The sequence below is a fragment of the Canis aureus genome, chromosome 5, assembly GCF_053574225.1.
Source record: "Canis aureus isolate CA01 chromosome 5, VMU_Caureus_v.1.0, whole genome shotgun sequence".
NCBI lineage: Eukaryota > Metazoa > Chordata > Mammalia > Carnivora > Canidae > Canis > Canis aureus.
Window position 1 is genome coordinate 17,016,280 of NC_135615.1, and position 25,930 is coordinate 17,042,209.

Below are 25,930 nucleotides of genomic sequence, written 5' to 3' on the forward strand. Positions count from 1 at the left end.
AGGCTACTAATAAAATAGTATGCTCAGCATAATCCCAATTTTAAAAAGTAAGTCAAAAGCCTACAAGTGCATTTACAGACACATTGACCTAGAAAGATGACACCAAAATGTTGAGTACTCATCTGTAGGCAGCAGTACTTCATGTAATTTTTGTATTTGTCTGTATCCTATTTGATATTTTTCACTCTTCTCAGTGGACATGCATCACCTCTATTAACAACAACAAAGGCAATAGAAGTTATTTTTAAGGAAAAGACAAAGAAAATAATGTGATCTTGGAACTGAAAAAAATCCAGTCTCTTTAGCCACCATTACTGTGAGTATTTTGTTAAGCTCATATTCCAGCAGAGACTTAGGGAATCCTTCAGCCCATCATTAATGTTAAAGCTGCAAGCAGCAATCTCCTGACTGGGATGATTGGTCATAAGGATTTTGTTTAGAACTTGAAAAGTTAGGGACGCCTGGGTGGCTCAGTCAGTTAAGTGTCTGGTCTGTCTTCAGCTCAGGTAATGATCCCAGGGTCCTGGCGTGGAGCTCGACATTTGGCTGTCTGCTCATAGGGGAGCCTGGTTCTCCCTCTGCCCGCTGCCTCCCCTCTACCCTTGATTATCCTCTCTCTCTGTCAAATAAATAATAAAAGTCTTAAAAAAAAAAAAAGGACTTGAAAAGTTAGATTACCCTGAGAGCCTTGTATTTTAAAGAACTATTAATTTCTTTCCAAAAAACACATCTCTACACTTCTATTACATTTGGGATACATAGTGCTCCTTTCCCAGTCTTAAGTGCTGAACTTAGGCAAATATGGCTGCGTGAGTGTTGCAGTATTGTCAGCATCAGAGCCCTGATTTTCTTCTGTTTAGATTATCACATCCTGCTTAAGGATGTGTTGGTGGGTCTTCCCTTCCTGAGATCAACAGAGTTCCACCTGCAGGTTAAAAACCATTCACGTTCCAAGGGAAGGGAAGATTGATCAAAACAAGAGTTTCTGGAATGTTAAGTACCAGGCAAACTGTGGAAGGAGCCTCGGTGTCCATCGAAAGATGAATGGATAAAGAAGATGTGGTCTATGTATACAATGGAATATTACTCAGCCATTAGAAACGACAAATACCCACCGTTTGCTTCAAGTGGATGGAACTGGAGGGTATTATGCTGAGTGAAGTAAGTCAATCGGAGAAGGACAAACATTATATGTTCTCATTCATTTGGGGAATGTAAATAATAGTGAAAGGGAATAGAAGGGAAGGGAGAAGTGGGTAGGAAATATCAGAAAGGGAGACAGAACATAAAGACTCCTAACTCTGGGACACGAACTAGGGGTGGTGGAAGGGGAGGAGGGCGGGGGGTGGGGGTGAATGGGTGACGGGCACTGAGGGGGGCACTTGACGGGATGAGCACTGGGTGTTATTCTGTATGTTGGCAAATTGAACACCAATAAAAAATAAATTTATTATTTAAAAAAAAGTACCAGGCAAGGAACTGAGATTTCAGCACCCCCTCCCTCTGCCTTGAGCCACAATTGCCACTTCCATTCTTTCTTTAATGTTCTTGTTTTAGAATCCATCTTGTAACATAAATATTCCCTTACTAAAAGAGAATAAAGCCGTAGTCCTTGTATTAGGAAAGTCTTCAACTTTGGAAAACTTTTCAGCTTTCTATTTTGACCCTAAACACGATCTTAGAAAAAAGCATGGGGTTAGATTAACATTTGTCTGCTGGACTTCATTGCTCTGTAAATTCTAAGAATTCACTCTGGAAAGATCCAGAGAGCTAATGATATAAACATGAGAAATAGAAATACATTTTGTGAGGAAGCGTGGCTTATCGGAATGGAGGCCAGTGGATACAGGGTCAAACCGCAGCTATGTCACTTGCATGTGGCATGACCTGAGGCTAGCCTTGAGCTTCTTGGAACTTGTTCTTTCACTGGGAAAATGAGGGTCATAGGATCTATCTTGAAGTATTGTTGGGAGAATGAAGTGACAAATGTATGAAAAACACCTCACACAGTGCCTGTTACTCAGTAGATGTCTATTAGTGTTGGCTCTCTTTCCCATACTCCAGGAGTTGTTAGATTAGGTTTGGGGAGAAGCTAAGACAAAACAAAACCAGATTGGAGGAGCGTGTTGGGATAATACAAGGATAAGGCTGAAAAGTAAGGGATGAATTTATAAAATGTGAAAGAGCAATTTTACCTCAAAACATAAGACATAAGTACACAGGAGTGCTACTGAGAAGGCTACCCCCCCAAAAGGCAGATCAGACTTTCACCTGCAGAGCTACCGCTCTGAAAAATGACCCCTTTCATGGGCCACGCATTACTGGTCAACTTTCCAAAGCAGCCATCTTTTCTGCTGTAGCAAATAAAGCTTTTCAAAATGGCAAGTCTCACCACCATCACAATGGCCGAGTTAATGGACGGAAAAGGAAAAAAGAAAAGACTGCTCATGAATGTAGAATATTCATCACTTATTTACATTAATTAAGGAATTCCAATAACACTTAGGAATCAAGCTCCATGGCTTGCATAGTTAAACCAATCAGATTGGGATTATATTATTTGCATTATTTGACACTTACATGTGGACACACCTCCCCAACTATCTAGTATGGAATCAGCAGTTGACATAAAATTGTTGATTCAGGGGGTTGTTAGGCCAATAAGTGACTCTGTATTGCTGACCCCAATCTAGATCTGAAGAGTCACTACCTAAGAATTTTTAGGCAATCAATTGCAGTTCCACAAAAAACTAGCTTCTGCCTAGTTTTGATCTTCAAGATCATTCTAAGTGACTTTATAGCTCCCTAGGGGGAGCTCCAGTTTAGGTTTTTAATACAAACTGTCATTCTTAAAGCAGCACAGTTTAAGAGAAGCAGTCGAGTACAGGGATTAAGAGCATAGACCTATTGGGTTTACAATTTATTTTTGCCACATAGGTTCTGTGTGAATATGGCCAAATTACTTCACTTCTTTGTGTCTTCATTTCTTCATCATAAAACGTGTTGTAATAAAGTGCTTTCTTAAAAGGATTAAATGAATTGAAGCAGGTAAAGCATGAAGAACAGTACTAGTGCATAGCAAGTGCACTGTGTCCATAACCTACTCAATCATGCCCTTGGTATGGTTTCAAGTTATTTTTAAAGTTTAACTAGTACAAAGAATGCTGTGATGAGCATTCTTATGTATACTCGTCTCTTATAAGATACACTAGCAAAAATATGTATATAAGAATACTCATGTGGGATGTTCACATAGGGATATGATTTGCCTAATTGTTCTCCAAAAGTTGTACCATTATACACTCTAGCCAACATGGTACATGACAGTTAATTTCCCCAGACTTTTGCCCAAACTAGGTTTTATAATTAAAAACAAAATTTTTTATCTAATAGGTGAATATGCATTAGTCTCCCTTTATCCATAACTTTACTTTCTGCCATTTCAGTTACCTGAGGTCAACCTCAGCCCAGAAACAGATGATCCTCCTTCCAATGTATTGTCAGATGTATTATATCAGAAGGTTAATAGTGGCCTAACGCTGTGTCCCCAAGCCCTCGCAGGCATTTTATCATCTTCACCTCATCACACAGGCACTTTATCATCTCATATCATCACAACAAGAAGAGTGAGTATCATACAACAAGATATTTCCGGAGAGAGATCAGTCATATAACTTTTCTTACAGTATATTGTAATAATTATTCTGTTTTATTTAGTTGATGTTAATCTCTTACTTTGCCTAATTTATGAATTATACTTGATCATAGGTACATAGGTATGATCAAGTTTAAAATATATATATGGTTTTATACTATCCATGGTTTCTGGCATCTGACTGGGGATCTTGGAACATATCCTTCATGGATAAGGGTAGACCACTGTAACTAATCTTTGACACATTGAATTATAATATAAATTATAATATAAATAGTGTGTACCCCCAGAAGACCCATAAGGCAACAAAATTGGGCAGAAACCATACATTATATATTTTCAATTTTTAATAGAACACTCTCACAGTTACCTAACATCAAGATTTATGAAATTCTTATCTTTTCTTTCCATAATACTTCTATGTGTCTTCATTTTGAATCTAGGGCCTATGAAATAAAGTATAATTTATTTCTTTTGATTTTCTTCCTTTTAAAATCTACAGACATTGTGAATACATTGTTAAGTCAAACCGCCTTTGCTCCTTTTTTGAGTCCTCAAGTTAGGATTCATTTTTGCCACTTAGGTTCTGTGTGAACTTGGACAAGTGCATGAAAAACATCTCGTCAGCCTTGTCGGTTTCAGTTGCTTTCTTTTCCATCTTGTTCGCCCTCTGCTGGTTTTTCAGAAGAAGAACATGAATGATAAGAACAATGTTCTCTGAGCCTGTGAGATTTTTTCTTGTTTTTGTTTTTGGAAGTCAAAATTCCAGTTGACCATGTCCTACCTTCACCCTGCCACACACATACAAGTTATAAAAGATGTTGAAAGAAGACATGTGTATTTAAATGGATTATATTAGATTTATTAGATTAATTTCAATTATTGGTATTTGGAGATAAGACATAGGGTGGGAGAAAACCCTCCTTAGCCTCTTTTTATGTACTTCTTTTTTTTTTTTTTTTAAAGATTTTTATTTATTTATTCATGATAGTCACAGAGAGAGAGAGAGAGAGGCAGAGACACAGGCAGAGGGAGAAGCAGGCTCCATGCACCGGGAGCCCGATGTGGGATTCGATCCCGGGTCTCCCGGATCGCGCCCTGGGCCAAAGGCAGGCGCCAAACCGCTGCGCCACCCAGGGATCCCTTTATGTACTTCTTATTGTTTAGTCTTCACCTATGGATTTTCTCAGGTGCATAACTGCACCTACATCATAAATTCACAGTGTAGAATATATATATCCTGGAGCCCTGCCAATGTGGGGAACCCAGAGCTGAAAGTGGACAAGCAGAATAGTAGATATGGAGAAAAGTCAATGGCATTGAAGCATATTTAGAAGTAGAATCTTCTGAAGGATTGAATTGGAGGCAAGAGATGAGCAAAATAGAAGAGTCAAGAGTAATTTCTAGGTTTCTAATTCTGGTTCCAGAATGAATGTGTTATTATTTGTTAATATAAGGAGAGAACCAGCAATGGAATTGGAGATGAAACCAGCACTTTGGCGTGATGATCAGGAATTCATATGGACCTTAAAAGATATCCATGAGGTAGGCAAGTAGAGATGTTAGGTGTGCAGTTGAATATGTGACCATGGAGTTAGGAGGAGAGATTTGAGCTGAAGCTATTAATGGGAGCTGTGGCATATAAATTGTATGTGAAGATATCAGAGGGGATGAGAATATTTGAATATAGAAGATAGTGAAGAGAAGAAGACCCAGGACCAAGTTTTGAGGATGATCAGGTGTCAAAGGTTAATAATTGAGCAGAGAAAGAGAACTTAGCAGAGGACACTTAAAAAGAGAGGCTAATAACATAGGAGAAAAAGTAGAACGAAGATAGGGTATCAGAGAGCTGGAGAGAAGAGTTTGTAAAAGTGGTTAGTGGTCAACTAAGTCAAAAGCAACTGAGAATTCGAGATATTTGAGGCCAGAGACCCATTCGTTGGATTTGGCAATGCAGAGGGCACTGGTGAAGTTGACAAGCACTTTCAGTACAGTCAAGTAATGGGCATGGAAACTAGTTCAGGGGAGGTGAGAAACAAATGGTTGTGTGTTCTTGACCCCGTCCATCACACACCTGCACACACACAAACACACCACAGTACAAACACATAGCAGTGACTGATAAAGTCTCTTAAAGATATTTGAGAGAGTATCATTGTATCTGGCAGAAAAATTTATCCCTTGGGTCTTTGACTCCTAAACCATGAGAGCCTAGGATTATGAAGATTGTAACAAAAATGTTGGAGGGAGTCCTTGAATATTCAAGCAGAGGTGCTACTCTTACTCCCACCTCTTGATTCTCCAATCCATATACAGTCAACTATTTGGGAGCACACAGTATTTAGAGTAATTCTGATAAAGTCACCACTAATGCTGAATTAGCCAATACTGGGCTGCAAGGGGGGAAATACAGGGTTAGGTTCCTGAGAGGTTTTGTTCATAGCATTTTCATCAACCAAAACTCCACTTGTTCTATAGGTTCATTCGCAATATCCTTGTAAAACAAGCCAGTTTCTTCAGCATTAGAAACCTGTTCTTCTGCCTCTAATCCTTTCCCTGTATAACACTTAGCAGGTATTCAAAATATTCTCCCACAGCCTCTTGATCTGCAGAACCTGCCCCTCCTGCAAGTTTAACATTTTTCATGCTGTATTGCTTTTTGAAATATGTGAGCCAGCATTAATTAGCCCAGAAGAGTAACATTTTCCTGACTCTGGGCAATGTGACTGTGGATTTCTTTGGCTTTCAGCCTCACAACAATGGTTTCTACTATGTTGTTTGTTTGTTTGTTTGTTTGTTTGTTTGTTTGTTTTTAAAAATCAGTTGATATCTTCGAATCCACAAAGGTAGCCCCTTTTCCATAGCTTCATCATGTGCTATAGATGCTACCTTAGTACTTTCTGGAGTGGCCTGACATAGACATCAGAGAATTTCCTTGTCCTTTCTTTTGGATGTGCCATAGTGTTCATTCCATAACATTGAACACACAGACACAGCGCTGTAACTCATGCCTGAACAAAGCTTATTTAACACACATATTTTCTCCCTGAGGCACATCATGGCCTTCTTAGGCTTAGGAACAATTACCAGCACTTCAGCCCTACAGAGGAAGCCATTTCAAACAGTGAAATCACAACAGAAGGCACAGAATGTGAAAAACGTGGTGGCTCTACTTAGATCACAGAAAGGACATTTGTTCAGTATGAGGGCTGAAACAAGAAAATAGTGTTGACTTGTTCAGTTTCGGCTGGAAACGTGCACAGGGCAACTCAAATGTTTCACCACTTTGTGCATTTCCCCAAATGTCTATAAAAGTACTGTCAGTATTAATGTCATGGTTACAAATAAATCTTAGCAAGTTGGCAAATGCACCAGTATGGAATCCACTAATGATGAGGATCGCCTTTACTCTGGCTTTAGGAAGACCAATGTGTCTGTTCATTTGGGCTGCTGTAACAACATACCATATATTGAGTGGCTTAACCAAATACATTTATTTCTCACAGTTCTGGGGGCTGGGAAATCTAAGGTCAAGGAATCAGACAAATTTGGTGTCTGGTGAAACCTGCATCCTGGTTCAAGATGGCCATCTTTTCATTGTAACTTCCCATGGTGGAAGGGGTGAAGAAGCTCTCTGGATTCTCTTCTAGAAGGGCAGGAATGCCATTCATGAGGGTTCCACCCTCATTACCTAATCACCTCCCAAAGACCCACCCCTAAATGCCATCATAGTGGGGATTAGGTTTCAATAAATGAATTTTGCAGGGACACAAACATTCTATGGAAATAATACCTATATTGTTAGTTCTAAGTCCATACCAAAATCCTGCAGTGAGGTTGTGACATTACATCAGCTGTCTTTCAGCTGGTGCTAGCAGACTATGCAGACTCCTCTGTAATCCAGGTTCAAAAATTTCCCATCAGTCAACTGAATATAACAAACTGCCCATGAGGCCCTCTGTGTTTGGAGATTGAAGTGGCAGGGGACAGGAGTAGGTCTGCTGGAATCATAAGCTACCAATGCATGCAATTCATTTGTGTCTACAGGACCTGCTTGGTTTGGGTTAAATATCTGATACTTGCACTTGATAATGGGGTGTTTTGGGGCACCTCAAACGTATGGAGAAGTGCATTGGGAATAATCGTTTGGTCATGGGTAATTGTGTCACATGACCCGTGGTCAGGCATTCAGTATCTACCAGGGTTCAGTAGCAAGCCAAGAGCTGTTTTCTCAAAACAGAAATTGTAACTAATGTAATATACCATAATTTTGCTCTAAAACTTATTACCCAATCATGGTTGACTTCAGTCTCCATATTGAGTTCTCTTGTTCTGGGTCACACTCAAAGATAGCAACTTTTACATTTATACAGTATATGGGCTGCAGAAAGACACCTAAATGTGATATAGGTAGCTGTCATGGTCTGAATGTTTGTGTCCCCCTCAAAGTCATATGTTGAAATCCTCAACAATGATGGTATTAGGAGGTAAGGTCTTTGAAAGGTGGGGCCTCATGAGATGCAGAGCCCTCATGAATGAGATTTAGTGCCCTTATTAAAGAGATCCCAGAGAGCTCCCATGCTCCATAACGCGGAGACACAATGAGAAAATGCAGGCTAAGAACCAGGAGGAGGTCTCTCACCAGAATACAACCATGTTATTGATGCCTTGATCTTAGACTTCATAGTATCCATAACCATAAGAAATAGTTTTTTGTGGCTTATAAGCCTCTCAGGCCCTGGCATTTTGTTATAGCAACCTGAATGGACTAAGGCGGTAGCCTCTAAAATCTACGATGTCCTATCAAGACTTGTGCCTTTTTTTTTTTTTTTTTTTTTTTTTTTTACTGGTAAGGGGTTCCATATTTTTATGGGATTTATCTCCCCCACTTTAGCAGATATTTATCTTAGGTGGACCTCTGAAGAACTTCCTAATTCTAGGTCATCAGATCCTATCCATATAGATGTCCTCAAAATAGTGGACAAGAAGGATGTTGTATAGACAGTAGGAATATCAAGCTCCCAGAGGACTCCTTCGAAGGCCAGGGAGGAAGTGAGTTTACATAATTAAAGAATCCTGCTGCCCCTGGAAGTTTTCTCTGCTTATTGAGTCAGAGATAAAACAAACAAAGAAACAAAAAAACATTTTCCAGATTAACAGCAGCATACCAGGTACCCAGGCCTGTGTTGACTTGCTACTGTGAAAGATCATAACTAGAAAAGCAATTCTAATTAGAGATACTAATTAGCCTTTGGATAATACACTGTCATCTTTCAAGGCCTATCTTTCTTCTGAAAGGCTCCATAGCTGAACCAAATGGCATTTAATAGAAATAACACCTCTTCATCTTCCAAAACTTTGAGGAAGGCACCAATTCCTACAGCTTCTCCGAGATGGGCTAGTGCTTTCTGTTTATGATTTTAGCAAAGAGGAAGAACCCAAAGGGCTTTCACTTGGCCCTTCTCACCACAATCGTTTTTATTACATAGGCCAGGGAGCAACATGCAGGCTCTGCCAGTTGCCCAAGGCAGGAAGGAAGGTGAAAGGTTGTTATGAGCTACGTCTCTTCCACTCAGAAAGCAAAATCTTGCCCAGATACTCCCCACCAAATCGTCACCTAAGGACTCACTGACAGTCCTGTCACTGATCTCTAGCTGCAAGAGAAACTGGAAATCAAGTATTTTAAATGTCCACCCTATCTAGTGGAGAGCAAAAGAGGAAAGTTTTGAGAATGACCCTGGGGGTTTACAACAACTTTCGGCCAGCCAAGGCCTTAGCTCAGCTTTGGCACTCTGCCCCTTGCTGGCAGTTTCTCCCGGAAACTGCTCATTTCTCCCCTTCACCAACATTCCAGGTCTATGTCTGAGGCACTGCCATCAGGAAGCTTATAGTTTTGTGGAGAAAAAGTGGTGTTCAGTTAGTGTCTGCTTCAGGTCCTTCTCCCTCTCTCTACCCCTCCCCGCTTGTTCTCTCTAAAATAAATAAATAAAATCTTAAAAAGGAAAGAAAGAGAAAGAAAGAAAGAAAGAAAGAAAGAAAGAAAGAAAGCAAGCAAGCAAGCAAGCAATGAGGACTGAGAAAGGAAATATTTATCCCTTCCTAAGGGAAGAAGGAAATAATTCAAAGATGGAATTACATTTCAGATGAGTTTTGATGGATTAGCAGGCACTTTGATAGGCAGATAGTTTCGGGGAAAGTATTCCAAGCAAAGAGAGCGGTCTGCACAAAGACATGGAGCCACAAAAAAGGCAAGGTGTATTTTGGGAAATGGCAAGAAATCAGGGTGGTTAGAACAGGAGTTTTATAGGGCAGTGGCAGATGTTGATGTGAGGGAGCTATACTGGAGCATTCCCTGCCTTTCTAAGTTGTTAAATACAATGATCTGCACAGAGCATATGTAGCCAACATCTCTACCTGGAGGCTACCCTATTCCACTGATATTTTCACAACAGTGCTCCGGAGGATGAAAGGCAGAGAGGGATCAGGCCCCAAGAAGCCTGTGGGGGAGGCTTACAGCTGCTCAGATGGATGAGGCTGGCCTCCACCAATATGTGGTCCTGGGACAGAAAAGAAAGACCACATCTGGGAGGTATTTCTGAAACAGAATGGCTAGGATTTGACAGCTGATTCCCTACAGGGTATGGAGAGTGGAAGAGAAATACAAGGAGCCACTCAGAGATTTCTAGTCTTGGTGGATGGTGATGTCTTCACAATGTAAACAGAAAACAGGAAAAGAAGTTTCAGGGGACATTATAATTCATTCATTTAATAAGTGATTTATTGAAGATTTCCAATGTGCCAGCCACTGTGCCAAGCATGCGTGAATTGGACACAGTCTCTGGCCTTGTGAAGTTTACAGTCTAGTGTGGATTATTAATATTAAGCAAATGTTACTGCATAATTAATTATAGTTGTGAAAACTATAACACTTGTGAGTAATGTGATAAACGAAAAGCTCAGCAGAGCCAGGAGACTGTGTGTGAGTGAGACCTAACTTGGTTGAAGGAGTTGTGGTGGTTTCCTTGAGAAAGAGACATCTGAAGTGAGCTCTAAATAAGGAGTAGAGGTTTTTCTAAGCAAAGAGTGACAGAGTGAAGCATTTCAGGCCTAGGAAAAGCTGCAAAGCAGAAGGGAATTTGGTGGGATGAAGAAACTGAAGGGAGCTCAGTGTGCAAAGGAAAGGGACCATTTGAAGAGCTGGAGCCATGGGCAGGTGCAAGGGGGGTCATGCATAGCATTTTATTTCATTTTATTTAAATTTTATGTATTTATTCATGAGAGACAGAGATATAGGCAGAGGGAGAGGCAGGATCCCTGTGGGGAGCCCGATGTGGGACTGGATCCCAGGACCCCGGGATCAGGACCTGAGCCAAAGGCAGATGCTCAACCACTGAGCCACCCAGATGCTCCCATGCATAGCATTTTAAATTACATTGATGGCAAGGTCCAATCTAAATACAATAGGAAACCATTGAAGTGTTTTTAGGAGAGAACATAAGAGGATTTTCATTTATATAAAATTCTGCAGCTTAAGAGTGAAAAATGGATTAGAAGAAGTCAAGAATGTAACAAGCTGAGACTACCCAGGAGAGCAGAGTCCAGAATGACTAGCAGGGCTCTGGAGTGAAACTTAGAGCAGATGACCTAGTGTGGTGAGCGTTATGTGAGTACCAAACAGGTGTGCTGGTACAGGATGGGGAAGATCAGAAGTTCAGTTAAATGTTTGTTGATTCTGAGATACCTGTGAAATGTCCATGTAGAAATGTCCATTAGGTATTCAATTCTGGAACTTAGATGAGTGGTCTGGGCTGGAAATATAACTTAAGAAATAGCTAGCATGAGTCAAGGAAAAGGAGTATGTTGCAGAGGGAGAAATGAAACGTGAAGAAAAAGCTGAGGAATACACTTCAAGGCATTTCAATGTATAAGGTTATGTCAAGGAGGACAAGCCGACAAGTGATTCCAAGAAAGGGCAGTCAGACATTTACAAACCAAAGTAGGACAGTGTGGCATCAAAGTGGCAAGGAAACAGTTCTTCATGAAGGAAGAAATTAACCTAAGAAACCAACAAGAAAATTACTCCAAGTCTATATTTAATAACAAGAAGATCATTAGAAACTCAACCAAAAGTATATATTTAGGAGTGGTGGGGGCAGATGCCAGATGGCAGGGGGTTGAAGAATGAATAGCAGGTAACAGGAGGTGAGAAGTGTAGCCAGTGAAAGGCAATTCGAGAAGGTTGGCGTGAAGGGGTGAGATTTCCATTTTGTACATATTGAACTGGATATGCTCATATGGTGTTAAAGTGGAGATGTCCAGAAAGAGCCAGATTAAAAAAAAAAAAAACTATCGCTGATGGATATGTCTTGCATGCAAAAATAGATTTGGTTTGCAAGAAGTGTAAGTGGTATTGAAACTTGAGGTTAGATGAAATCATCTAAAAGAGCATGAGGTACAACAATACAAGACAGAAACAAAGACAGAAGAAAGTAAATGTTTAAAGGGGAGGCCAAAATATGCAGAGCCTGAGAATACAGAGTGATGAATAATTGGCAGAGAGGCAGGAAGAAAAGCAGGAAAGCATGAGCTTGAAGGCTGGAAATTAGGGAGTTTCAGGAAGAGTAAAATGCTGCATGATCAAAAACAAATCTTTGGATTTAATCTTTGAAGGTCATTTAAGATTTTAGCAAGATAAATTTCAATTGTGTTTTACAGTTAGAAGCCAGATCATTAGGGGTTTATTAAAATATTGAGAAGTTAAAGGGGGCACCTGGGTGGTTCAGTTGGTTAAGCACCTGCCTGCAACTCAGGTCACGATCTCAGTGTCCTGGGATTTAGCCCCACATCGGGCTCCCTGCTCAGTGAGGAGTCTGCTTCTCCCTCTCTCTCTGCTTCTCCCCTCTGACTCGTGCTCAGTCTCTCTCTCTCTCTCTCAAATACATAAATAAAATTTTTTAAAAATATTGAGAAGCTAGGTAAATAAAAGCAATGAACATTGACTCTTGTGAAAGAAATTTAGCAACATATATTGGAAAACAATAAATATTTTTAATATTAATACATTAATACTATATCAAAATAATTCTATTTAAAATAACATATATTAATGTTATTATTAGTTAAATTAAATGAAAATATGTATTGATTAGTATGTGTTAATACAATTAATATGATCATATTACACATAATCCACATTAAATAAACTATACATTCATTATTCATTAGCAATATATATAGATTACTTATACATTCTATTACATTATTCATTGCATTACAGTGATCCCTCCTATGTGCAGGGATACATTCCAAGACTCCCAGTCTGAGATGCCAGAAGCTGTGGGTAATACTGAACCCTATCTATACTGTCTTTTTCTGTGGTAAAGTTTGATTTATAAATTAGGTACAGCAAGAGATTAACAACAATCACTAATAATAAAGTGGAACAATCATAACAATATACTGTAATCAAAGTTATAGGAATGTGGTCCTCCTCTATCTCTCTAAAAATACTGTACTGTACTCACCGTTCTTGTGATAATGGGAGATGATACAATGTCTACTTTATGAGCTGAAGTGAGGTGAATGATGGGAGGCATTGTGTCATAGTGTTAGGCTGCTGCTGCCTTTTGATGGATATATAAGGATATATCAATTTATCAGAAGGAAGGTCATCTTTGACAAATGACTCACAATCAATATATTAGGTAATATAAATATGTTACTGTATTAATTATAATCATTTAAATAATTACATTCCTTGTTTAGTGTAATTAAGATTATGACTACTAATTAATATGAAAAGGAATATCACCCAATGAAGAAGGGGCAAAGAATGCATATATGCAATTCACAGAAAAGGATGTATAGATATTGTACATTTACTTACAATATAAAATGTAAAAATATAATCAAACTTACAATCAGGAAATGCACACAAAGAGAGACCATTTTTATTCCATCAGATTGACAAAAATTTAAGTTTAATAAGATCAAGTGTGATGAGATCTACAAAGAAAATGCAGGGTGCTTGAGCTATAGGTAGGATAGACATACTCGGTAGTTGGGGTAAGCCTCATATTGCATTCTTGGCTTGTGGAGTAGGTTACCATAGTGCGGAAGGTCATATGGAAGTCTCTGAAATAGATCTTAACTCCCTGGTCAAGAAAGTGAAAAAATGTTATATTGCTCTCCAATATAGCATTCTGGGGAGAATGGCAGAGATTAGTGCCACCTTAAGGATCTTAATAGCCATGGTGGTTCCTATCATATCTCTAGTTAATCTATCAGACTGGCTCCTGCAGAGCCTGGATCCTGAAGAATTACTGTAGACTGTGGCAAGCTTAACCAAATAGTAACCCCAAGTGCAGCTGCCATGCCAAGCATGGTATCTCATCTAGAGAAGATTAGTATGGTTTCAGGTACATGTTATTCAACCATTGATTTGGCAAATGCCCGCCTTTTTATCCCAATCAGAAAAGAGGATCTGAAACAGTTTGTAATTACATGGATTTATAACACATATTTATATAATGCATAGGCAGTACACATCAACAGCATTTTCCTAGGACTAATTTAATGCACCCACTGGCTGTCATAACATAATCAGAAGAGATCTGGGTTACATAGACCTCCTGTAGAGCATAAAGCTAATCTATAACATTGATTACATCTTAAGCAGATTTAGACAGGATAAACAAGAAGTGCTAGCAGCAGGATGCCTTGGTAAGACACATGTGCACCATGGGGCTGGAGATAATCTCTAGGAAGATTTATACACTTGACACTTTGGTAAAGATTTTGAGTGTCCAAGGGTTGGGGTGTACCAGGACATCCTTTATTAAAAGACTGGATCTTGCATCTCTTACCACAAAGAAGAAAGTAAGTACTATCCTGGTAGACCTCTTCACATTCCATACCTAGGCACATGGCCCCAGGTCATGTACTGACTGATCTAAAAGACCAGTAACTTTGAGTGAACCTCATAGCAGAAAAGGGTTCTGCAGCAGGTCCAGGCTACACTACAAGCAGTCTTGCTACTTGGGCCATTCACTATGGCCGACTCTGTGATGTTGGAAGGGTTAGTGGTGGGAAAGATGCTACGTGGAGTTTATGGCAAGCTCCAGAGGAATAGCTCTTTTGTCTCTCTAGAAATAATTTCTGGTGTGTTACTGGGCCCCAGTAAAGGCAGAATGCTTACCATGAAGCATCAAGTGGCCATGTGTCTGAAACTGCTCATTATGAGCTGAGTTCTCCTGAACCCACTGATCACAGAGACAGAGGGGCCCACCAGCATCTACAGTAAGATGGAAATGTTATATCAGTGATTGAGTGTGAGCAGTACCACAAAGATGCATGAGGAGTTAGTCAAGACTCTCCTCTTCCACATGATGGTTGCACCAGCATGTCTCTCTGAACTCACATATTTGGTCATATAGAGCAAAGGAAGAGATGCTGAAAGAAGAAGAAAAGCCTGAACTTGGTTTATGGATGGAATGGATTGGCTTTCTGAGCTAATATCAAATGGATAAACTGGGTAGCAGATGTATCACAGTCACTTTCAATGGTAGCCTTAAAGGAGAGTCTTTGGAGAAAAGTCTTTCTAGTGGGCTGACCTTTTGGTAATTGCCCCTTTACCCACTTTACATAGAAAGAAAAGTAGCCCAGGATGAGAATTTACGTGAGCTCATGATAGCACTGAATAGCCAGGTTGGCTGGTCAAGGACCTGGAAGGAAAGGATTGAAAGAAGGAAGACAAGGAGATCAGGAGTAAAGGCCTATGAGAGGGCATTCAAGGTGGGCACAGTGATTTTTGTATGTGCACTGTAGGTCCTCCTATCAAAAGATGGAGTCTGTATCTCTGCCTCTTAAATCAGAGCTGGGCCATGCAACTTTGGCCAATGCAACAAAGCAAAAGTGCCTGGACGTTGGGGCTTGCCCTCTCTTGCTCCTAAGTAAACTCTTCTACTGTGTGCAAAGCCTGCTCTAGCCTTCTGGAAGATGAGAACACATGGAGAGAGGCTCTGCTATCCTAGTTGCCCAAGGTCCAAATGCATGCGTGAGCCTTGTTGACATAACACAGAGCAGAGACAGGCCACCAGCCTGTCAAATCAAGAGCAAATAAATCTTGCTGTTCAAAAGCACTAAGTGTGGGGTAGGTGGTCATGCAGCAAAGCTAACTGATAACATAGCTTTCTAGGCTTTGCTCTTATTAGTAGATTAATAGTTTGCCAAACTGGCTTCAGAGACTTGTTTGATTCGGGAAAGTCAGATATGAGGTTCAGAATTGATTAATGACTTCCTTCAGCATACCTGCCTTCCTTTCCTAGGGCACGAAGCCCCATGCATCAGCCTTAGAGGCGGAAGTCTGCAAGGGAATATGTTTTATGGAAGGAATTTAAAGGAAAAATACATTAGCTTAATATTTTCACAATATTATTCCAAACACTGAAGTTATCAAGAAGCCAGAGAAACAGTTGTTTTATGTCCTGCTGGTGATAGAACAGATTATGCAGACACTTTGGAAGGCAAAATGGCAGTATCAGCAAAAAAATTCACATGAACCTACTGTTTCTCTAAGTGATTCCATTTCTTTGAAGATGCTATGAAGAAACACTGCATACAAAGAGACATGCACAGAGGTGTTAATTCCAACATCTTATTTTTGTAATGATTTATTTATTTGAGAGAGAGAGAGAGAGAAAGGGGGGCAAGGGAGAGGGAGAGACAGAATGTCAAGCAGACTCTCTGCCGAGCAGGGAGCCCAATGTGGGGCTTGATTTCACTGCCCTGAGATCGTGACCTGAGCCAAAATCAAGAGTCAGATGCTTAACTGACTGAGTCACCCAGGTACCCCCCCAACATTAATAGTAAAAAACTGAAAACTGATAATATGTCTATATTATGAAAAATTATGCAGTAGCTAAACAAACAAACAAACAAAAAAACCTAGGTCAGTCTATATACTAGCTAGGAAAGATTTCCAAAATACATTCTTAAGTGAATATATTAGTTAAGGAAATGCTTATTTCTATTACAAAGTAAAACCCAAGATCTCAGGGGCTTAATAATGCAAGTTTATTTTTTCCTCATATAAAATACAATGAGCTGTGAAAAAGAGGGTAGATCTGCTCCATGCAGTCATTCAGGGCTTCACACTGACAGATTCTGTCGTTTTTCACCCATGGATTCTAAGCTCACCCTGGGCATTTGCATCCAGCCAACAGGTGGAGGGAAACAAAGGAATCTTCTGAGGCATGTTTTTATGGTGCAATCCTGGAAGCAATGGTCACTGCTTCTGCCAATATGTCACTGGCCAAAATTCAGTCGCATGGCCACATCTCACCCTCAGATAGCTGGGAAATGTGGTCTAGTTGTGAAGAAGCAGAAAGAGAATGAAAGTGGTGAACAAGCTGTGCCACAGACGCTGCCAGAATTCATCTCCACACATTTACGTCTGGTTTCCATGGGCATGTCCACAAAATCTTTCAGAATGTCCTCTCTCTTCACAATAAGCATTTCTACCTGCCTTCCAAAGTTTCCAAGGCTCTAGTAACGGGCTTGGAGTTCCTAGAGGTGGAAGGGTGGGTGTCAAGGATACCATGGCATCTGCTTGTAAGAAAATTATCTCAGATGAGGGCACTGCAGGTCTTCAACAAGATGTTTCTCTTCAGACACAGGGGCTGCTTTCCACAAGGGGAAAGCAGATTCAGGTTCTTTGTAACCGCGCTCCCACTCTTTCCAGAACAGTTCCTTATCTTCAGTGTAAACAAGACCCAGAGAAGCTATGCAATCAATGTGGATTGTAATTCTGCAATCCCTAGGCCCAGACTTTGGGCCTGATTTTCACACCTACTGTCCTGACTGCTGCAGGAGACCAGGGGCTCCTTTGGGGCAAAGAAGCTCTTCAGTCTTCTGACCAGGACATCAGTGGACATGCCCAAGCCCTGAACTTGAATTTTTTTTCCTTTTACTCTGTGGGGCAGTCATAGCAACCAGTCCACTCACAAGCTTTCCGTCTTCATCTCCATCACATTGTTGTATTGCAGCAGCAGCCTACATTTGGCCTCCCAAAGCCTACATTTTTATTTTATTTATTGTTGTTATTTTTAAATTATTATTATTTTTAAGCAGGCTCCAGACCCAGGATGGAGCCCAATGTGGGACTTGAACTCACAAGTCTGAGATCAAGACCTGAGTTGAGATCAAGAGTGGGATGAATGCTCAACCCACTGAGCCAACCACATGCCCCCCAAAGCCTACCTTTTAATATACTCTTCATTTCGAGAGCATTTCTGATTTAACTTTATTAAGAACAGGAACTCTTCCAAATGCATAAACCTACTGGTGGAATGGCATAGAAATGACTTAGTTCAGGTTATCCTGCAGCTGATACTGGATTGGAAGAAAAGGAGACCAGTTTTAGGGGTGAGGGTGAGCATGGTGGCAAAAGCCCCAGTTCTGACATAGACTGGAGGTCTATAAAAATGAGAAGATGATGAATTTAGAGATACTAGGAAAGTTAAGTCTAGAACTCGGTGATTGATTAGGATGTAAAGTTTTATTGGAGACTTATTTTGGGAAAGTTCAGGTGATAATTTGAAAAAATGCTTGCGACCCCAGGCCACAGACTGGCAGTATCCATTGTCCACGGCCTTCCCATGCAACTAGATTAAATACCTAATCCTAGAGCCCCATCCTGTGGGTCTGTTTCCTAAAACAATTTCTGGACATAATACTCCAGCAGTCAGAGTTCAGTCAAGAACACAGAAGTCACTCTGTTTACTTAAACCAGAAAACATTCAATTTAAGGGACTAGGGGCACACACAACTGCTGAAAGGACCAAAGAAGCCGAAGTCAGGGAAAGCTATACCAACACTTGGGAAGTCAGGGTGGTTCAGGATCACAGAAAAATGCTGGCAACGGTCTTAGCTGCCTATAGCACCCCAATGGGCCATTCCCAGGAGGACACCCAGAAACTACATTTGCCCAGTAACCTGTCCCTGTTTCTAAAGCAGTGATGGCTTCTGCTTCTCTTCCACCTTCCAGACATCAAGGAAGAGCCTGGAACTCATGGAAGCTAAGCTGGATATATACTGGCAAGAGAGCCTGGGAAGGACACTTTCAAGGTTTCCAGCTCCTGCAATGCAGGAAAAGCAACAACAACAATAACAACAACAAAAGATAGAAAGGGACAGAAATGGTGCTAACAAGTTGATCTGTGAGGGAGAGGAACAATATGCACAGAATTCTTGGCAGAATGAACCTTCACAAAATAAATCTATATTCTATAGTGAATAAATGCACAGAGTTCTAGAAGGAAACTCCAAACTAATTACTGGTGGTTAGTTTGTTGCTGGTTGGTAGGGGGGCGGAGATCATAGACTTGAGCTTTCTTCAAATTTTTGAAAAGATTTTACAGTTAGAATTCAGACAAATGAAATAAATTAGGTGGCAAGGGGGTACAAGGTAAAACTTCGAGAGGCATTGGATTAAGAAAATTTTCTTATTAAAGAAAATTTTTTTAAAAAAAGAATGCAGAATGTTATGTATGTTTATAGACTGAGGGAAGAAGCCAAAGATTCAAGAGAGGGTGGACCCAAAGAGAGGGCTTGACTGGTAGAGTAAGATCTTGGTGGAGCCCAAGGAGGATGAGTTTTAGTTCAAGGTAAGGTTCTAAGCCATGGAGACTCCTCAGTCTGGAGGAGAGGAAAGGAGTCTGCTCCTCTGCAGCAGAGGCCACTGCATGTGCTGATGCCAGGAAACTGGGAGGAAAAGAGGACAAAAGCTGAGAGATGTTGAGACTGATGGCCAAGGGTTTCTCAGTGGAGGGCAAGGCAAGGCCCCCCGAAGTGATAGCGAATGGGGTGGTGGGTGGTTATGGGCATTTGAAGTGGTAGTGTCACCTGACCGGGGACCTGCTGAGGATGCTGAAGTATGCTTCAGGGTGTGCCCATCCCAAGTCACTGGGTGGAGCTCTCTGAGCTCCAGGTTTCAGGCCTCATGTTTCTCAGAATTGGTAACCTCTCTCATGACATCACCACTTAGAGCAGGATTTCTCAATCTCAGGATTAACACTGGGATTGGATAATTCTTTGCAGTGGGGGGCTGTCCCGTGCATGTTGGATGTAGCTTCCTCTAGAGACATGCTAGATGCCAGGAGCACCTCCCAATGTGCTAGTTATGACAACAAAAATATCTCTGGACATTTCCAAATATCTCTTGATGGGGGAGCAAAATCTCTGGTTGACAACTACTGACTTATAGTTTAGTGATCACATTCCAGGGCCACTTCTTGGAATTGTGCGAGCTGGTCAACTCTGGGAAATGGTCTGCTCTGCTGCTTTTGCAGAGGGTGGGAAAGCTTTGGGCATTTGGGCAAGGTGTTCACAGGGAAGCCACACCCAGACTCTCGGTGCTGTTTGTACCACGGATACCAACAAGCTTTCATTACAGGTATCTTCCCCATCAAAGCCAAGAGTTACTCAATTAGTTGGTCCTCCTCTTAGGTAATTTCTCACTGTCACCTCCTTGAAGGAAAGGAAAGGAAAATGAAGGCAAGGGCATGTATCATAATTTTCATCAAATCATGTCACAAAAGATTCCCTTTTAGAATCTTTCTGTTCCCCTCGCTTTCTCCCTTACTGAGAATGTGTTGACACCCCTCTGCTTTATAGGCATGATATCAGAGACTGGATACTCAAATCTAAAAGTATGAGTGCCTTTTGTTGAGCTCATATCACAGGAAGAATGACACAAAGAGTGATAAATATTAATTGACCCACAGACCTAGTATTTCAAAAGCACAGTGGAGGTAAGAATGCCTACAGGGAGGTGGAGTCAGGGAGGCTCTCAGGACAGGTGATAATTTGGTTGACTCCTAAAGGATGCCTCATTGTTCAGCCAGCACAGGAAGTGCATTTCAGGCAATGGTTCCCCCTTTCCAGTCCAAGACCCAACTTTTTGGCTTCAGGTAAATATAACTCAGCCCTCCACTTGGAACTCCTTCAGAGAGGAGAGGAGTCTCCATGGTCTTGTTTTTCTCTGTCTTTACCTTCACAATGCAGACTCCACAATTTCCATCAATTCACCTCCTATAGTCTCCACAACTCAGTTACCTTCTACTTTCTGCTTTTTACTATCTACAGGCCCCCAAATCTCCTAGTTTTTACCTAAATTCATTTCCCCTTTCCCATCAAAGTAACCTGGAAACCTTCCTTCCTCCTACTGGGATATTGTATCTAGAAGGTGTTAAATACCCAAAGCCCCAATTTCTGGGCATGATACTTTTAATAAAGAATATCTCTCCTGGTATATATTAAAAATTTTTTTTTTTTTTTACCAGTGAAACTAGGGGAGAATACATGCTTACACCATTACAAGAGGGGAAGCCCTGCAGGCCAACTTTCCCCACCTCATAATCTGCCTGGGCCTGGCTCCTCTCGAGCCTTTCTTTCCTTGTGGAACACAGATATAGGATCACACACGGATCTGTGTTCTCATTCTGAGCTCTGAGAACATTCCGTGCATTCCACTCTCTTTACGTATCTTCAGTATCACAAAGAGGGTGGTAGTGCTGGAAAGAAGGGAGGTTGGGGATGAAAAAAAATAAAGCATTTGATAGCTTTTGATAACTTATCTTCTGGCCTTGGTTTCTGATGCCTTTCCTTTATATTTCCCTTGTATTTTTTATTTTTATGCTCTTTTCTTTTCCTCAAAATGAATGGAGTTGGAGGAATGAAGCTGATGATATAAAGCTGGATTTGGGAAGTAGAATCAGCAAATCCAGAAATTTCTAAAATGTTGCTAGTATTGTTTATACCTTCACACCTACCTGTACCTTGATTTCTGTAGTAAAATAAAAAGAACACATGGGGTGGACAGAAAGCTACCTCCTGAATTTTAAGGTAATGAAAGCAAAATTAGGGAGGGTCAGAAACCGATAAAGAATTCTAGGGGCACTGGGTGGCTCAGTGGTTGAGTATCTGTCTTTAGCTCAGGTCGTGATCCTGGGATCCTGGGATCGAGTCCCGCATTGGGCTCCCCTCAGGGAGCCTGCTTCTCCCTCTGCCTCTGTCTCTACATCTCTCTGTGTGTCTCTCATGAATAAATAAATAAAATCTCTAAAAAAAAAAAAAAAGAATTCTAGGGGTGCCTGGTAGCTCAGTCAGTTAAACTTCTGACTCTTGATCTTAGCTCATGTCTCGATCTCAGGGTGGTGAGTTCAAGCCCCATGTTGGGCTCTACATTGGGTGTGGAGCTGCCTACTTAAAAAAAATAAATAAATAAAGAATTCTAAGAATGTATGGATACCTTTGTTTCTCTCTCTGTTGTTCCTCAATGACCTAGCAGAATCTGTGTATCCAGGAAAAATCTGTGTAGGCTTTCACATCTCCTCCACCCTTGGAAAACTGTCTTGTTCCTAGAGATAAAAGTTTAGGCTTTGCTGGGTTAGTCCCAGAAAGACAGGATGGAGAACGACTATGTACCCAAGGAGGGCTACTCCCCACTGAGATCAAGGAAAGCTCACTTGCCCTCTAGCTAGTCTGTGTCCACTCCAATCTGCCCTGACTCCCTCTCACCACCTCACCTGGGAATACTCAGCCTCTCCCCTCACTCTTCTCTTTGCAATTCTCTGATAATTTCTATCTCTTTATGTATGCATGTGTGTGTTTGTTGTGAGGGGAGGGAGAGGGAGAAAGAGAATCTTTAATCTTTAAAGATTTTATTTATCTATTTATTTATTTATCTGTATATTTATTTATTTGAAAGAGGAAAGTAGGGAGTGTGTGCAGACAGGGGAGGAGCAGAAGGAGAGGGACAAGCAGACTCCATGTCAAGCACAGAACCCAGTGTGGGGCTTGATCCCATGACCCTGAGATCATGACCTGATGCTTAACTGACTAAGCCACCCAGGTGTCCCTCTATCTCTGTGTTTTGATCAGAATTTTAGTACAACTCCTTGAGTTGATTTTAGAATGTTTTTCCCCCAGATGTTCACAGTGTTATTCATTCCTTTTGCTTGATCCTTTTTTTGTTTTTGTTTTTTAATTCAGGAATGAAAAGAAGCTATTGCAAAGGAAACAGATACTAGATTTAACCAAATAAAATTTTAAAACTTCCCTCTGTCAGTTACCCCAATACAAAAATTAACAGGCAAATGGACGCACTAGAAAAAAGTATTTGCTATATGCCAGAATGAAAAGATACATAACACTGATTAGTCATATATATATTATAAATATATAAAATTAGTAACTTACAAGTCTTAGTATATAGCATATGTTAAAACATACTAAAATGTAAGCAGTAAGAGAATATGCCCCAACAGGAACAAAAAAGAGGTTTAATAGGCAATTCACAAAGGAAGTGCCAAATCAAAATGATCAACTATATTAATAATCATAGAAACATCCGTTGAGACAACTAAAAAAAGGTTGAGGAAATCGGCATATACTAGTAGTGGGAGTATAGAATAGTAACATTTTCTGGAAGGCAATTCGGAAGTTTGTGTTAAAAGCTTTTACAATGTACGAACTCTTTGATCCAACAATCTCAATCCTTGAACATAATCCCGGATGGATGTGCAAGAATGGACCTGCAAGGGTGTTGGTGCTCATCAAGGTGTTATAAACAGAAATTAAAAAAGCAAAAACCAGAATGGCTAACTTTAGAATGGTTTCAGTCACAATGTATAACAACAATTGGTAAGTTTTAAGTTATGGCTTATAATTTATAAATCTTGTAGAAAAATATGACACTCAAGGAAATGTTCGTAATAATACGTTACAAGCATAAGTGCTTAAATAGACATATTTACATATGTGTGTTTGAAAACTATAAGGACATGCAGTTCACTCAAAGTTAATACTGGTCATCTCTGGGGATAAGATTAAAGATGATTTTAGTTCTTGTTTTTGGGTTCTTTTACTATTTTCTGAATTTTCTATAATTTAAATATATTACTTTTGGAATATGCACATATGTAAATATATATATTTGAAGTAAAAAAAAACTGGCTTTGACACTAGAGAGGTGGAATGGTATTGAAGAGCTAAGAACAAGTGGACTCTGAATGCATGACCTTACCTTTACTCAAAGTATGACTTACTCTTAGTAGAAGTGATGCAGTTACTCACCTCATTTTGTCTCAGTTTTCTCTTACCTAAAATGGGAATAATAATGACTCTCATAGGGTTGTTATAAGAATTAAATGAGCTACTTCAATCAAAGCACTTAGCACAATGCCTAGCCCAGAGACAATACTCAGTGAATGGTGGTAACATTAATTAATGATACTTTGTGAGGAAAACCAAGCTAATATCCTCACTCTATACCAGAATAAATTTCAAAGAGATTAAATTAAATGTAAAATATGAAAACATAAAAAAATTTAAATGTAGAGCTGAGGTTGAAAGCCTCCTATGATATCCCAAAGCCCAAGGAAAAGGAGAGATAAATTTGTCTGCATCCCATCATTATTTATTTATTTTTTAATAATAATAAATTTATTTTTTATTCGTGTTCAATTTGCCAACATACAGAATAACACCCAGTGGTCTTCCTGTCAAGTGCTCCCCTCAGTGCCTGTCACCCATTCACCCCCACCCCCCACCCTCTTCCCCTTTCACCACCCCTAGTTCGTTTCCCAGAGTTGGGAGTCTTTTTATTTATTTATTTTTTTAATTTATTTTTTATTGGTGTTCAATTTACTAACATACAGAATAACACCCAGTGCCCGTCACCCATTCACTCCCACCCCCCGCCCTCCTCCCCTTCTACCACCCCTAGTTCGTTTCCCAGAGTTAGCAGTCTTTACGTTCTGTCTCCCTTTCTGATATTTCCCACACATTTCTTCTCCCTTCCCTTATATTCCCTTTCACTATTATTTATATTCCCCAAATGAATGAGAACATATAATGTTTGTCCTTCTCCGACTGACTTACTTCACTCAGCATAATACCCTCCAGTTCCATCCACGTTGAAGCAAATGGTGGGTATTTGTCATTTCTAATAGCTGAGTAATATTCCATTGTATACATAAACCACATCTTCTTTATCCATTCATCTTTCGTTGGACACCGAGGCTCCTTCCACAGTTTGGCTATCGTGGCCATTGCTGCTATAAACATCGGGGTGCAGGTGTCCCGGCGTTTCATTGCATTTGTATCTTTGGGGTAAATCCCCAACAGTGCAATTGCTGGGTCGTAGGGCAGGTCTATTTTTAAATGTTTGAGGAACCTCCACACAGTTTTCCAGAGTGGCAGCACCAGTTCACATTCCCACCAACAGTGTAAGAGGGTTCCCTTTTCTAGAGTTGGGAGTCTTTATGTTCTGTCTCCCTTTCTGATATTTCCTACCCATTTCTTCTCCCTTCCCTTCTATTCCCTTTCACTATTATTTATATTCCCCAAATGAATGAGAACATATAATGTTTGTCCTTCTGGGATTGACTCCTTTCACTCAGCATAATAGCTTCCAGTTCCATCCACGTTGAAGCAAATGGTGGGTATTGGTCATTTCTAATGGCTGAGTAATATTCCATTGTGTACATAAACCACATCTTCTTTATCCATTCATCTTTCGATGGACACTGAGGCTCCTTCCACAGTTTGGCTATTGTGGACATTGCTGCTAGAAATATCGGGTGCAGGTGTCGCGGCGTTTCATTGCATCTGTATCTTTGGGGTAAATCCCCAACAGTGCTATTGCTGGGTTGTAGGGCAGGTCTATTTGTAACTCTTTGAGGAACCTCCACACAGTTTTCCAGAGTGGCTGCACCAGTTCACATTCCCACCAACAGTGCTAGAGGGTTCCCCTTTCTCCACATCCTCTCCAACATTTGTTATTTCCTGTCTTGTTAATTTTCCCCATTATCACTGGTGTGAGGTGGTATCTCATTGTGGTTTTGATTTGTATTTCCCTGATGGCAAGTGACGCGGAGCATTTTCTCATGTGCGTGTTGGCCATGTCTATGTCTTCCTCTGTGAGATTTCTCTTCATGTCTTTTGCCCATTTCACGATTGGATTGTTTGTTTCTTTGGTGTTGAGTTTAATAAGTTCTTTATAGATCTTGGAAACTAGCCCTTTATCTGATACGTCATTTGCAAATAGCTTCTCCCATTCTGTAGTTGTCTTTTAGTTTTGTTGACTGTATCCTTTGCTGTGCAAAAGCTTCTTATCTTGATGAAGTCCCAATAGTTCATTTTTGCTTTTGTTTCTTTTGCCTTCGTGGATGTATCTTGCAAGAAGTTACTGTGGCCGAGTTCAAAAAGGGT

General features: G+C 40.3%; 1 long non-coding RNA gene across 2 annotated transcripts; it reads left to right on the forward strand.

Annotated features, from left to right (window-relative positions):
• Window positions 1-193: 193 nt before the first annotated feature.
• Window positions 194-19,188, forward strand: LOC144313741 (uncharacterized). 2 transcript variants are annotated; one of them, XR_013379375.1, is made up of 4 exons: window positions 194-316; window positions 932-1,161; window positions 3,447-3,626; window positions 18,702-19,188. It is a non-coding gene; the product is annotated as an uncharacterized LOC144313741 (long non-coding RNA). The 2 variants fall into 2 exon arrangements; XR_013379374.1 differs by lacking the exon at window positions 18,702-19,188 and adding an exon at window positions 4,239-4,469.
• The last annotated feature ends 6,742 nt before the right edge of the window (window positions 19,189-25,930 follow it).